Source organism: Cotesia glomerata, linkage group LG9, assembly GCF_020080835.1.
Source record: "Cotesia glomerata isolate CgM1 linkage group LG9, MPM_Cglom_v2.3, whole genome shotgun sequence".
NCBI lineage: Eukaryota > Metazoa > Arthropoda > Insecta > Hymenoptera > Braconidae > Cotesia > Cotesia glomerata.
In genome coordinates, this window is record NC_058166.1 from 19,456,099 (window position 1) to 19,468,135 (window position 12,037).

A 12,037-nucleotide genomic window follows, 5' to 3' on the forward strand; every position below is an offset into this window, starting at 1 on the left:
CGAATATAATCTGCTAATAAGCGTTCGAGCGAATATTCGCGATTGAGCGACAAGTTAGAAGGTAATTTATTCAGATGGCTGACTTCAAACGTCTTTAAAGTAATATGAATATGAATTATATGGCATATATGAAAATCAAAAATATATTTTCGATGCAATATTAAATTTTTATATATTTTTTACATCAAATTGTCCACATTAGTTCTTTAGACACGGCAAAAGAATAGTTTTATTTTTAGAACTAAATATCTCAAAGTTAAATTTCTAGTAGCGAGAAGAATTAGCGACCATGCGCCATCTGTTGAATTTTTTTGAAACTAAGTTTGATAAAAAATAAATTTTCATGTAAAAACTAAATATTTTAAACTTAACTCTCCTCTAGTGAGAAGATTCAGCGATCATGCGCCACCTGTCGGATATTTTTGGAACTAACTTTCAAAAAAATTTGTATATGAGCATATATTGACAGAATAAGCCAAATATAGCTTGTTATGGCCAATATTAAACATTATAGTCTATTAAAAATAATATATGGCTATATTAGGCTAGATATTGGAATACAAAGAGATATTATAGTATTTTATGAAAGAAAATGTTCCCACAGTATAATTACCACCCCAAAAATCATCACCACCGACCATCTGATGATAAAATCAATAATTAAAGTACTTTAAGTGTAAAACCGAGGAAGAGTAAATATCAACAGGAGGAATACAAAATAAATTAAAAGCGAGTTTAAATTTAGCGAGGATGTAAAGTATTAATACAACAAGTCCAACTCAGCGGGGTGCTGCACACCGTTTTCGACATAGCAACCCCTCACAATATATAATAACTCCCCTTGCCGTACATCATACACTCACTTATTTTCGCGGTAGAGTGAGCCGGGACGCAACGCAACCCCTGATATGAATCCATGCTCGGATAAATTATTACACTCGGATCTTAGTGAAGCAATATCTGAGCTAATAGCAAATCACAGAGGGCTCCGTCCTGGCCATCACTCATTTTATTGTCTCCTCCCTTCGAGTTCTCGCTAATAAACCCACATGAAAAAAAAACCTACCGCAAAAAAAAAGAAGAATATAGTTTTTTAAATTCGAAACTTTCAGGCCACTATCGTTAATTAAATATGAATAATTAATTTTGGAAACAATGGATCTGAAGTTTCTACCGGGATATTTTATTCAAAAAATATTCTTTTAATTATTAATTAAATAATCACGATCCATATTGTTTCGGCATCATCGAACGTCCATTATATTATTATACACACGCAATAATTATCGCAATAATGACGTGCATTGTGCGATGGACGCTGTTCCAAATATTAATAAACTTTTGTAAAATTTGATATAATTAAAATAGCGGTTGCGACCAGTTGACCTCATAGAGCATAGAGTGACCACACATCCGCGCTTGCATTACTCTAAATTCACCGTACTGGCTAATATAATTAGCCGGTGTATTGATAAAAAATAAATATTTTACGTAAATTACGGTAATATAAGTCCATACAAAATAATTCTATTCGGTTAATCAGTATTTCGCTATTTTGACCTCTAACTGTTATTGGTAATGCATTCAAATTTCGACCCACAACACACAAGCTCAGAATTATCCATTATAATTGTTACTATTATCATCATTATCATTGTTACTGTGTTTCCATAAAGTATTATGTATTGCCACCGACAAATTAAACTGGTTACGGTAAAATCGGCAGCATGCATGTCCATCGCCGGGGACATTTTAATAAAATACCCCGCCGTAAAACATTAATCTGCCATGTGCCGTAATAATCAAATCTATTGTGTACTAATATTTTTTATTAAATTGCTAATTGCATTTCATTGAATCGTGATTTATTAAATTAAATTTTTATCAAAATAAATACTAAAAAATATCTATTGATTTTTTGAAGGTAGGAGCCCCCCCTTTGGAAAAAAAAAAAAATTATCCAAGCAATGAAATTGAAAATAACGATAATAAAAACGTAAAATCGATATTACTAAGTAGAAAATGAGCTGGTGGGAACAAAAGCCAAGAAGGTTGAGTAGGTAAGGGTAATTTTGTTCTCTTTAGCTCGTCAGTGGGTGAAATGACGCGTAGTGAATGGGAGGCGGTGCAGCGTTGTAGGATTGCAGGTTATAGCAACAACAGGAGTACACCAGGAGTGAGTTTAGAGATTGTGAATGCTAAAGGAGTAAATGAGGGTGGATATTATTGTGGACTGGTCTCCTCTCCTCTGCAACTCGGTGAGTAAAGGTAAAAAGAGTAGTATAGGCCTTCCAGCGTGAATCTTCCACGTCGTAAATCTCCCTTGTATTAAAAATAATTGCTTTAAGCCACTCCGACGGCCGCCGCGTTTACGCTTAGCCCACCCTCTTTTCCTTTTCCTTTTTCTTTTCATCCCCGTCCTTTATTCTCGACATTTTTTTTCGCTTTATCCTCCATACATACCAACTCTTTCCGAGTGGAGCTGAGAGTCGAGCAGACCCTCCATCGCCAGGGGCGAGCCAGATAGTCGCTAGTCGCTCTACTTGTCGACCCGCATTTTCCTATTTTTATGTTAAACCCAACAATGTTTTTTTTTTATTTTTATTAATAATTGATCCTAATTAATTATTTATGCACTGTGCACTCTGCCTCACCTAGTTATCAGTCTCTACAATCGTTAGTTATTCATCGGATATAGTTGTATTACGATATGAGGAAAAGGTTAGAGCTTGTTAGTGATAACGACGGAAAAAATATCGAAATAGCGAGCGACATCTTAATGAACGGAAATCTGAGGCGTTCAAATTTCAACCCTTTGGAAAAAAATAAAATTTTGATAACCTGGGATCGAATTTCGGGAGATAAATTCACCGTCTTGGTTTAATAACAGAGAACTTGGGATAAGGGTGAAGGTGAATAATGTGGTGGATTGTGTACTGAGGAAACTTTCCCGATTCAAGATGCTATCTCGGCTATAAACACTACACACTTCGGTGCAACGTATACCTGAGTTTAATTAACAGCCAAGTAGTTCACTAGGCTAATGCGACAAATGGACACTTCTGTAAGCTCTGTTGTAGTGTGCTGGGTGTTAATTAACAGTAGTCATGGCTTGGTTTATTGAAAAACGGTCCTTGTTGTTTGTTGTTCGGGTGTTAATCTTCCAAGTAATTTGATTTCACTGCTGCTGAGTTGGTGATATAGTTCGCAAGTCGGTCGTCCAGGAGAAATAGTGTTTTGATTTTGTTTAAATGGTTAATGGGTGCCATTTTTTAATCATTCGGCCGATTTTGTTCATATTGGAGAAGGATCCTCTAAATATGTCTAAAAACAAGCCCCTTCAGTTTTATTGAGCTCTCTTCAAAATTGAAAGAGTTGCAATGATAAATAGCTTAAAATCAACAAATTTTGCGAATTTACTCTTTAAAAATGGTTTATAGTCGCCATTTCGAATCTAATCGACCGAATTGTTTCATATCAGGATTGAACTTTTTGAATAGGTCCAGAAACAAGCCCCTTCAATTTTATTGAGATTCCTTCAAAATTATAGGAGCTATTTTAGTTACACCTTTCAATTAATCATTTGAATCGAAATTAAAAATTGCCTCCGCTGCGTAATAATAATAAACTTTTATGAAAAATTATTAAAGACATATTTTTAATTAAAAAAAGTACAGTTAAATAACAAAAAAAACGGAGATTTGTTTGATGTTGCTTTATAATTAAAAATATTAAAAATAAAGGACAAAGTTGAGCGCATATATATAGATTAAATTTTTGCAGTGAAAAACGCAAAAGCCTGGACTGGAAGATGGGGAGGGAAGTTAGGGGAATATGAATGACCTCAGTAGCCTTTGTCAAGTCTAGTTATTGAGCGGCGACTCTTGCACATAATCCACCGTCAACCCTTTAAATATTAACACGCTGGCGGAATATGCCAGCTGAGTCGAGCCTGGTTATAGTAGAGTTAGAGTATAGAGTAGCCTGTTCATATAATTACTGCGCATCCATTCGCCAGCTCGACGACCGTTAAATTAAAAGCCACTCAGTTCCGTTTATGGGAAAAGTTAAGATTTCTGTTTAAACATCTTGTTAACAAGCAAATCTCGAGGAAACTGATTATTAAATGAGGTGATTTAGCGACACAGCTTTCTACCTTTAAATAACATTCTCCTATGAGAACAAATCCCCGGTAATGTACTTTCAAATTTTTAGGTACATACAAGATCTAAAATCCATTAAATGTAAATTGGGGATGAAGAAATAAAGATCCGTTTAGTAAACTTTAAGAAACTTGTATAGCAGTTGCTGAAGGTGTAGGTGTAGAAGTAAAAGTAGGTGTAGGTGTAGGTGTAGAGGGACTGACTAAAATTGATCCACTTTATTATATGGGCGAGAGGATACTCTGGTGAGTGGATTTTTATACCCGATAGTATCTCGCGTGATATCAGATAGGTTTTAAACTGTAGCGTGCGAGAGATCGTGTTGGAGGTCACCGGTAACTACATACTGATAACAAGTCCTTTAAGAGTTTTTATGGCCACCAGTTCTTGCATATAAAATACGTCAAAAAAGGAATAAAACTGAGGCAACCTGTAAAATAAAACCGCTTCCAGGGGTAATTGAAATTTAGTTTCATTTTACGGTAAGATAATTACATTAATGATGATAATAATAATTATAACTCCGAGAATATTGAAGAGATCTTAATGAAACTGAAGAGGCTTCTTCTTTGACCAATCTAGAAGATTCAGCTTCAATATGAAGTTAATCGGTCGATTAGTTTCAAAATGGCGGCTATCATCTATTTTTGATAGATGCAAAAAAATGATTATTTAGCCGTTCTGGGTCAAAAAAATGGATTATTTCTGGTTTGGTTAATAAAGCAGATGAGTAAGCGATGCAGAATAGAGACGTGTAAGAGTATGAAAAATAAATGAATAAAAATGATGAAAGCGGTGTGATTTGGCATGGAATGCCCCAAATACATTAGAGGCTAAAAGGATTATTTTCCGACAGAGATGTATAAATCCATTTCGAACAAAGGTTAGCTTAGAAGCTCGTGCTCAAAATGTCTAAAATTCCGAGGAGTTTAACGACGAGGGTATGAGAGATCTAGTCCCTAGTCTGTTGGTCCCGGTATTCCTGTATGATTAATAGGACAACGTACTCCGTCTCCAGATTGAGATAATTTGCGTAGCATTGAACGAAATGGATCTGCGTGGCTCAGATGGCACTAGAATAGTTTCTCCAGCAGTATTTATCACCCAGACGACACCCACGTCAAGACCCTACCGACTAATTGACGGAAATTTTTTACCAGATGTCCACCAGCACGGACTCTGTCACTAGTCGACTTACTTGTAATTACGAGGATTAATTTCATTAACAATTACTCAGCTGACTTTCTTTCTGCAAACAGGAATACAAAATTCAATTTTTTCCTGCATAATATCACGATAACAATATGCTCTAGTAATAGCAAGAGCAATAGCAATAGCAATAATAATAGTAAAATTTGTTTTATTCACCAGAATATTATCATACAAAAGCTTCTTAGTAACAAAAACAATTTAAAGTGAAATATAAATGTCATTTTGTAAATCGGTCCTACCGTAAATGCAATTTCATTTATTTTCGATATGACCGACATTTGCGGTAACAATCACCATCCAATGTGTACTTTGCATTTTCATTCAACTATATTTATTTTTAATGCACACAATCATCCACTTGAACATCTGCGACCATCTATTAGCTACTTTTATGCTCCGATATTTAACAACTCAAATTTTACCCTTTTTACACATTGCTCATCACTTTAATGGAGGTATTAAAAACCTCCAATAACAGCGTCATTGTGGTTAATGACGTCAATTTGAGCTGTTCGATATTAATTATTTATTACCACAAAAAAAAAAAAAAAAAAAAAAAAAAAAAAAAAAAAAAAAAGTACTTTATTTCTCGGATTCGAAGAGTCTGATTGACATTCGTGAAACCCATTGACGTGTCTGTACTCGTGGGGATGTATAGATGTGTACTATAGTAGGCCGATGGAAGCAGGAAAGAGAATCAATTAATGGTAACGTCAAAGTCGGACGTTTGAAGGGAAATATCCGATGGGAGTGGTCTGCAATTTTAATGTCTCCGTCTCACCAGCCGTGGCATGATCGATCGCGCTCATCAATGAAACTAACACTTTTCCTGATTTTTCATTCTCACCATTGGAGTACGCTCCGCTTCTCAAGCCATTGATGTCATTTTTTATTGACAATCACGTCCGCTTTTGTTCGAGGAATTATTCAAGATCTTCGACGTCAGTGCAATCGATGAATTTTACTAAGAGGAGTAGTGTGTGAGTGTGCGTTTTGGAAAGCGATGTTCTTACCTAGGAAGATAACAATGCCGACTTAGAGAACAGAGCCGTTATCTGGAATGGTAACTAACCTCCTCATGGGTCTAACAATAATTATTTCTAATTTGTGGTTATGTTATATGTAAAAATACGTAAAGTTTAAGCACCCCCAGATAATAATACTCAGCTCGTTTTGCGACTAAGCTACACGAAATCTACGTTTTATCCTCAAGGGTCTCCTCGATTTCTTTCGGCTGCAAATGGTCCGTCCCTCGGCGCTCAGAAACACGCTACACTCATTTTTCTGAGTTATTATAATTAATATTTTTGATTCTATTAATATTATTTATTATTAATTTAAATAATCAATTATTATTTAAAAATTCTGAATTTTTGAGGTTTTAACTGCGGGCGTAGGAAAAAAGTTGTTAATATCATTTTTTAATGAAAAAATTACTGAGTACACTTCAATATATGTATATTCTTAGAATCCAGACGAAGAATAAAAATATTTAATAGCTTCGCTAAAAAAAAATTATTTAAAGATTAATTTATTGAATTTTTAACGATTTTCTTAAAAAAAATCTAACAACTAAGGGCGTAGGAAAGAAGTTGATAATATTATTATTTTTTAATGAAAAAATTACTGAGTACACTTCAATATATGTAGATTCTTAGAATCCAGACGAAGAATAAAAATACTTAATAGCTTCGCTAAAAAAAATTATTTAAAAATTAATTTATTGAATTTTTAACAATATTATCAAAAAATCAAGGGCGTAGGAAAGAAGTAGTTAAAATTTTTATTTTAAAATGAAAAAATTACCAAATATTCTTCAAAATATGTAGATTCTAAGAATCCAAACGAAGAATAAATATAATTTATTTTATTTGCCAAAAAAATTGTTCAAAATTTAATTTTTTGGCTCTTAAAATAACGCACTAAAAAATTTATTTATTTTTTTTTTAATTTTTATTGTTAATATTATTAATAATTATAATAATAAATTTGAGATTAAAATATTTAAAAGACTTAACCGAAAATAAATTGAATCGGTTATTTTAAAAAAAGCGTATAAAGATTATAAAAATTAGTGTTGAGTTCTTGAGCGTTGTTAAATGTACGGAAAACACGCTTTGAATACCGATTAGATTCAACTATTACCCCCCGGTTATCGCAGGTTATGTAATGATTTACTGATCCTAACGATCGTAACTTTAACACGTAATCATATAACCGTGGAATGAGATTTTAGTGCAAGCATTATAGCAGGTAGCTTTAAGGGTGCCGTGACTTTAGCTTATGACTCTCACCAGTTGTATACACGTGTGTTTAATACGATATTAAACATATTCCAGCTAAATATTTACCGTATATATTTAATAATTACAACTTGTATTACATATTATACATTAGATCACGCTGGGATTTATCGTCGGGTAAAACTGAAAGTTATTATCACCAGTTGCAGAATTTCCAACAAGTTAAATTGAATTAATTAAATTAAATAGAAGATAATACAATGAGAAGTAAAATAAAAGCTTGCGTACAGTTGTTAATAAATGATAGGAGAAGTGACGTCATTGTTGTCTGAGCGCGATAAGGTCGGCAGTTAAATCTCGGAGTTTAGCGCGTACACCTCGTATGGACAGTTTGAGTTATGTGGGTAAGGCGAGCGTACACGGGCGAGTACACTACACAGCTTTGGGGTATACGGAGGTATAGATATGCAGCTGTGGATGCGAGTATGGATATCCAGAGGGAAGAATGCGCCGGAGCTTGCCAAAAGGGTTGAGGGTTGAAGGTGAAAGCACCTACTACAAGAGTGCATGAAGATTTATTGCGGGCGACGCATCACGCGACGGTTTTGCCACAGGTACACCGTATAGGATTCCAGAAATGCACTTTTCGTGACTTAACATTGTTTACCAGATATACTGCCACGATTTCTGGGAGATTGTGTCAGCTTACAATATATTTGTTTAAATAATTACTTAGGTGCTGAGTGTTTAAGCTACTTTTGGCACCCTTTGATCTTTTGTGTTCTTAAAAGTAACTTTTTTTATAAAAAGTTCTGTAGAGCAGAAATTTTTCAAACTTGGAGGCGTAGGAAAGAAATTGATATTATTATTATTTTTTAATGAAAAAATTACTAAATATACTTCAAAGTATGTATTTTCTAAAAATCCAAACGAAGAATTAAAATTATTAATTAATCTTGCTAAAAAAAAATTATTGAAAAATTATTTTTATCACCCAAATGCGTTATTTCATCTCAAAATTTAAAAATTAAACTTTGAATAATTTTTTTTGATAAGAATAATTAATTACTTTATTTCTTCGTTTGGATTTTTAAAAACTAGATACTTTGAAGTATATTCGGTAATTTTTTCATTTTAAAATAAAAATTTTATCACCTTCTTTCCTACGCCCCCAGTCAAAAACTCAAAAATGCAGAATTTTATTAATAGGACTTGTTTAAATTAATTATGAAAATAATAATAAATATTTTTTTATAGCTAAATCTGTAAAAAATCTCTTGCTTTTCTTCTTTAGATTAAAATGAAATTAAACGATCCAATAAATTAATTTAACATGATAATTTAATCTGGAGCATGACAAAATATTAACGAAGCAGGAAACAAGGATGAGACTCATGTGGGATATTTTAAACAACAAGCTTTTAAGTGTCCAGAGATTGTGTTTGTTGTCGGCATACCGGGAAGAGCTGAAGCAGTAGCGGTAGAGTAGTGGTAGAGATAAAATTAACAAAGCGGGAATTAAGGTACTGGTAGTTGTATATGACTATAAGTAATCAGCGGTGATACTAGACGTTGTAGACGTGAATTTACCCGACCCTAATACACACACGAACATAGAGATATCCATAGTTGGAAGCAGAGTAGTCTGGAAGTATTAGTGCTAAAGCTGTGGCTGTATCCAGCCGGGGATTAGACCGTCTAACGTGCACTAGGGGTTAGGCGTAGTTTATTCCGACGTTACGAAATATGATGTACTTAAATGTCCTGGATGTTTGCCTGCGGCTCTAGATATCCCTCGGAAAATACGAGGGAGAACCAGGAGGGTGAAGAATTGCCGAATGCAAGTGGAAATTTTCAATGATCACCCCTTTCGTTACTTTTTTTGAGGTTGTTAATTTTTACGGTAATTATACGTTAAATTACCGCCATAAAGTTACTAAAGTGTTAATGGAATTGCATTTTATTTTGATTAATTAATGCTCACTACATACGACAGATAGAGTTGAGATAGAGGTAGGTTGAAGTAGAGGGATAATAAAAGGCGAACATTTACGGTCTTATGGCTGTCGAATGTCCAAGAGCCATGAGAAAGTTTAAACTACGCGGCGATTTGATTGTCAAGCTCGTCTTTCCGTCCGATTACACTTTATAGCCAAGGAAGTTGTAGAGAAACTATCTCGGCTATAATAGTTTTCCATTACTTAGTTGTCGTTTACCGTACTCATTTTTTAGTTTTAAATTATTTTTATCTATTCATTCTTTCTTTTAATTTTATTCTTAAGTAAAATTTTATATATCTGTAAAAAATTTTTATCACATTGCCTGATGTGATTTCTGGCTTCATTTAGTCAGATATAGCTTGATCTGGTCACATGTGACCTAAAATAGTTCAATTTAACCTAATCTGGTCACGTATGGCCTGTTAGAGAGCTTTGTATGGTCATATATGGCCTGATTTATTCATATGTGACCTAATATGGCTTTATCTGGTCACATATAACCTAATATGGCTTTATCTGGTTACATATGCCGTAATAAGGCTTGATTTTACCTCATCTGGTTATGTACGTCCTGATAAAGAGCTTTATATGGTTATATATGGCTTGATCTGATCACATTTGACCTGATATGGCTTGATACGATCACACATGACCTAATCTGGTTACGTATAGCCTATTAGAAAGCGTTATACAGTCATATATGGCTTGACTTAGTCAGGTATGACCTAATATGGCTTTATCTGGTCACATGTGGCCTAATATGGCTTGATTTGACCTAATTTGGTCATGTACGTCCTGATAGAGAGCTTTATATGGTTATATATGGCCTGATCTGGTCAAATTTAACCAGATATGGCTTCATCTGGTCACATATGGCCTGGCATAAAGCTTCATTTAGTTAATATGACTTGATATGGCCTGACATAAATATATATGGCCATATGCTGTGACGTAAATAGATTTTCTCTCGATCAAATTATAAAAAAGCTCATTCTAATTAACCCAGTGAGTTTTTACAGCTGAATCGCAAAAAACGTTGAGCTGAAGGATTGCATTGATGGGTTAATTTTGCAAGCAAAAGTTTTCAATTTATTGCCACTGTTAAATATTTTCAGTACTAACAATGAGCTTGGTAGTAAAAAGCTCGCGTTTATAAATATTCACGTCATAATTTAATCTTTTCTTGCAGGTGTCCCTGGTACCTGCAAGAAACGACCTCTCGGGCACTTTTTCAAGAGACTGTTTGTTTAAAATATGTAAATAGAACTCTTTCAGTCTGTAACAAGGTTTTAGGAAAGAGGACTTTCGAGAATTCTTACAAAAAGTATCTCTCAGTTGATAAAACTATTTTTTTGTAATAAATTTATAATTTATTGCCGTCATAATCACAAAAAATATCGAATTTTCTTTCTCTTTTTTCAATGAAAAAATTGAGAATAATAAATGATAAAGTAATGTTTATATTTGTATTAAAATTATGACTCTTGAAGCTTGCTATTTATCTGTTGAAATGAATTATTTTTCAACAATTCTGAGGATTGAAACACTGAAGCGTCTTTATACAAATATTGATAATTAAATCTCTATAAAATAGGGAGTAATTAAAAAAATAAGCTTTTTTGAAGTGGCTACCTCAACAAAAAGATAAAAAAAATAAAAAGCAGATTCGGTGCATTAAACAAATCAGTTTATTAATGCTAGCTAGTGGAAGTAATTGGATGAGCACGTCATTTGACCTAAATCAGTAATGATTTCACTTGGTTCATTTACGACCTCATGTTTCTCATTTTGTTTAGGAATTAGAGTAAAAGTAATGAGCATTAATGAGTGCCGTTGTCGATCTGAATAATCTCTGCATACAAATAATATCTCGGTCTCTCTCTTCGATGTCAAGGGAGGAAAGTCAATTTAATTATTTTCTAATAACAGGTCATTATTATTTTTAATTACTAAATCATTAAAAAATTTGATTTTAGTTCAAAATTTTTCTCTCCAATCAATTAAATATTTTTTTTTATAATTGTAAAAATTTTTGCTAGCTGCCAGAAAAATAAAACAAATTGCTAATTGATTGAAAATCATTTCCAAATGTTAAATATCAATTACAAAAATATCAGAATAATTAATTAATAACATCCCGCTGTCAGAACTGTCACTGTGCGCGAATACGCATATATCAAAGCGTCCGCACAAACTATTGAGCTGTTTATGAGGCTTTTGTGAGTCAAGCTCGCCGTTATGTAAATTGATTAATCAAAACCATATAATATGTGTCCGCATAACTGTATATTGTATTTTATTCATATGGAATATCCTCTTGAATTCGCTCGGGACTGCTTTTCACATTTAATTCTGGCAAATGGTTGTTTAGTTACATTCAGCGTATTAATGCTTCACACTCATATCACCAAATGTGTCT

General features: G+C 33.4%; 1 protein-coding gene across 2 annotated transcripts in view; it reads right to left on the minus strand.

Moving 5' to 3' along the window:
- Positions 1-12,037, minus strand: part of LOC123271792 (teneurin-a) — a 397,455-nt gene that overhangs the window by 216,926 nt on the left and 168,492 nt on the right. The window lies entirely within an intron of this gene.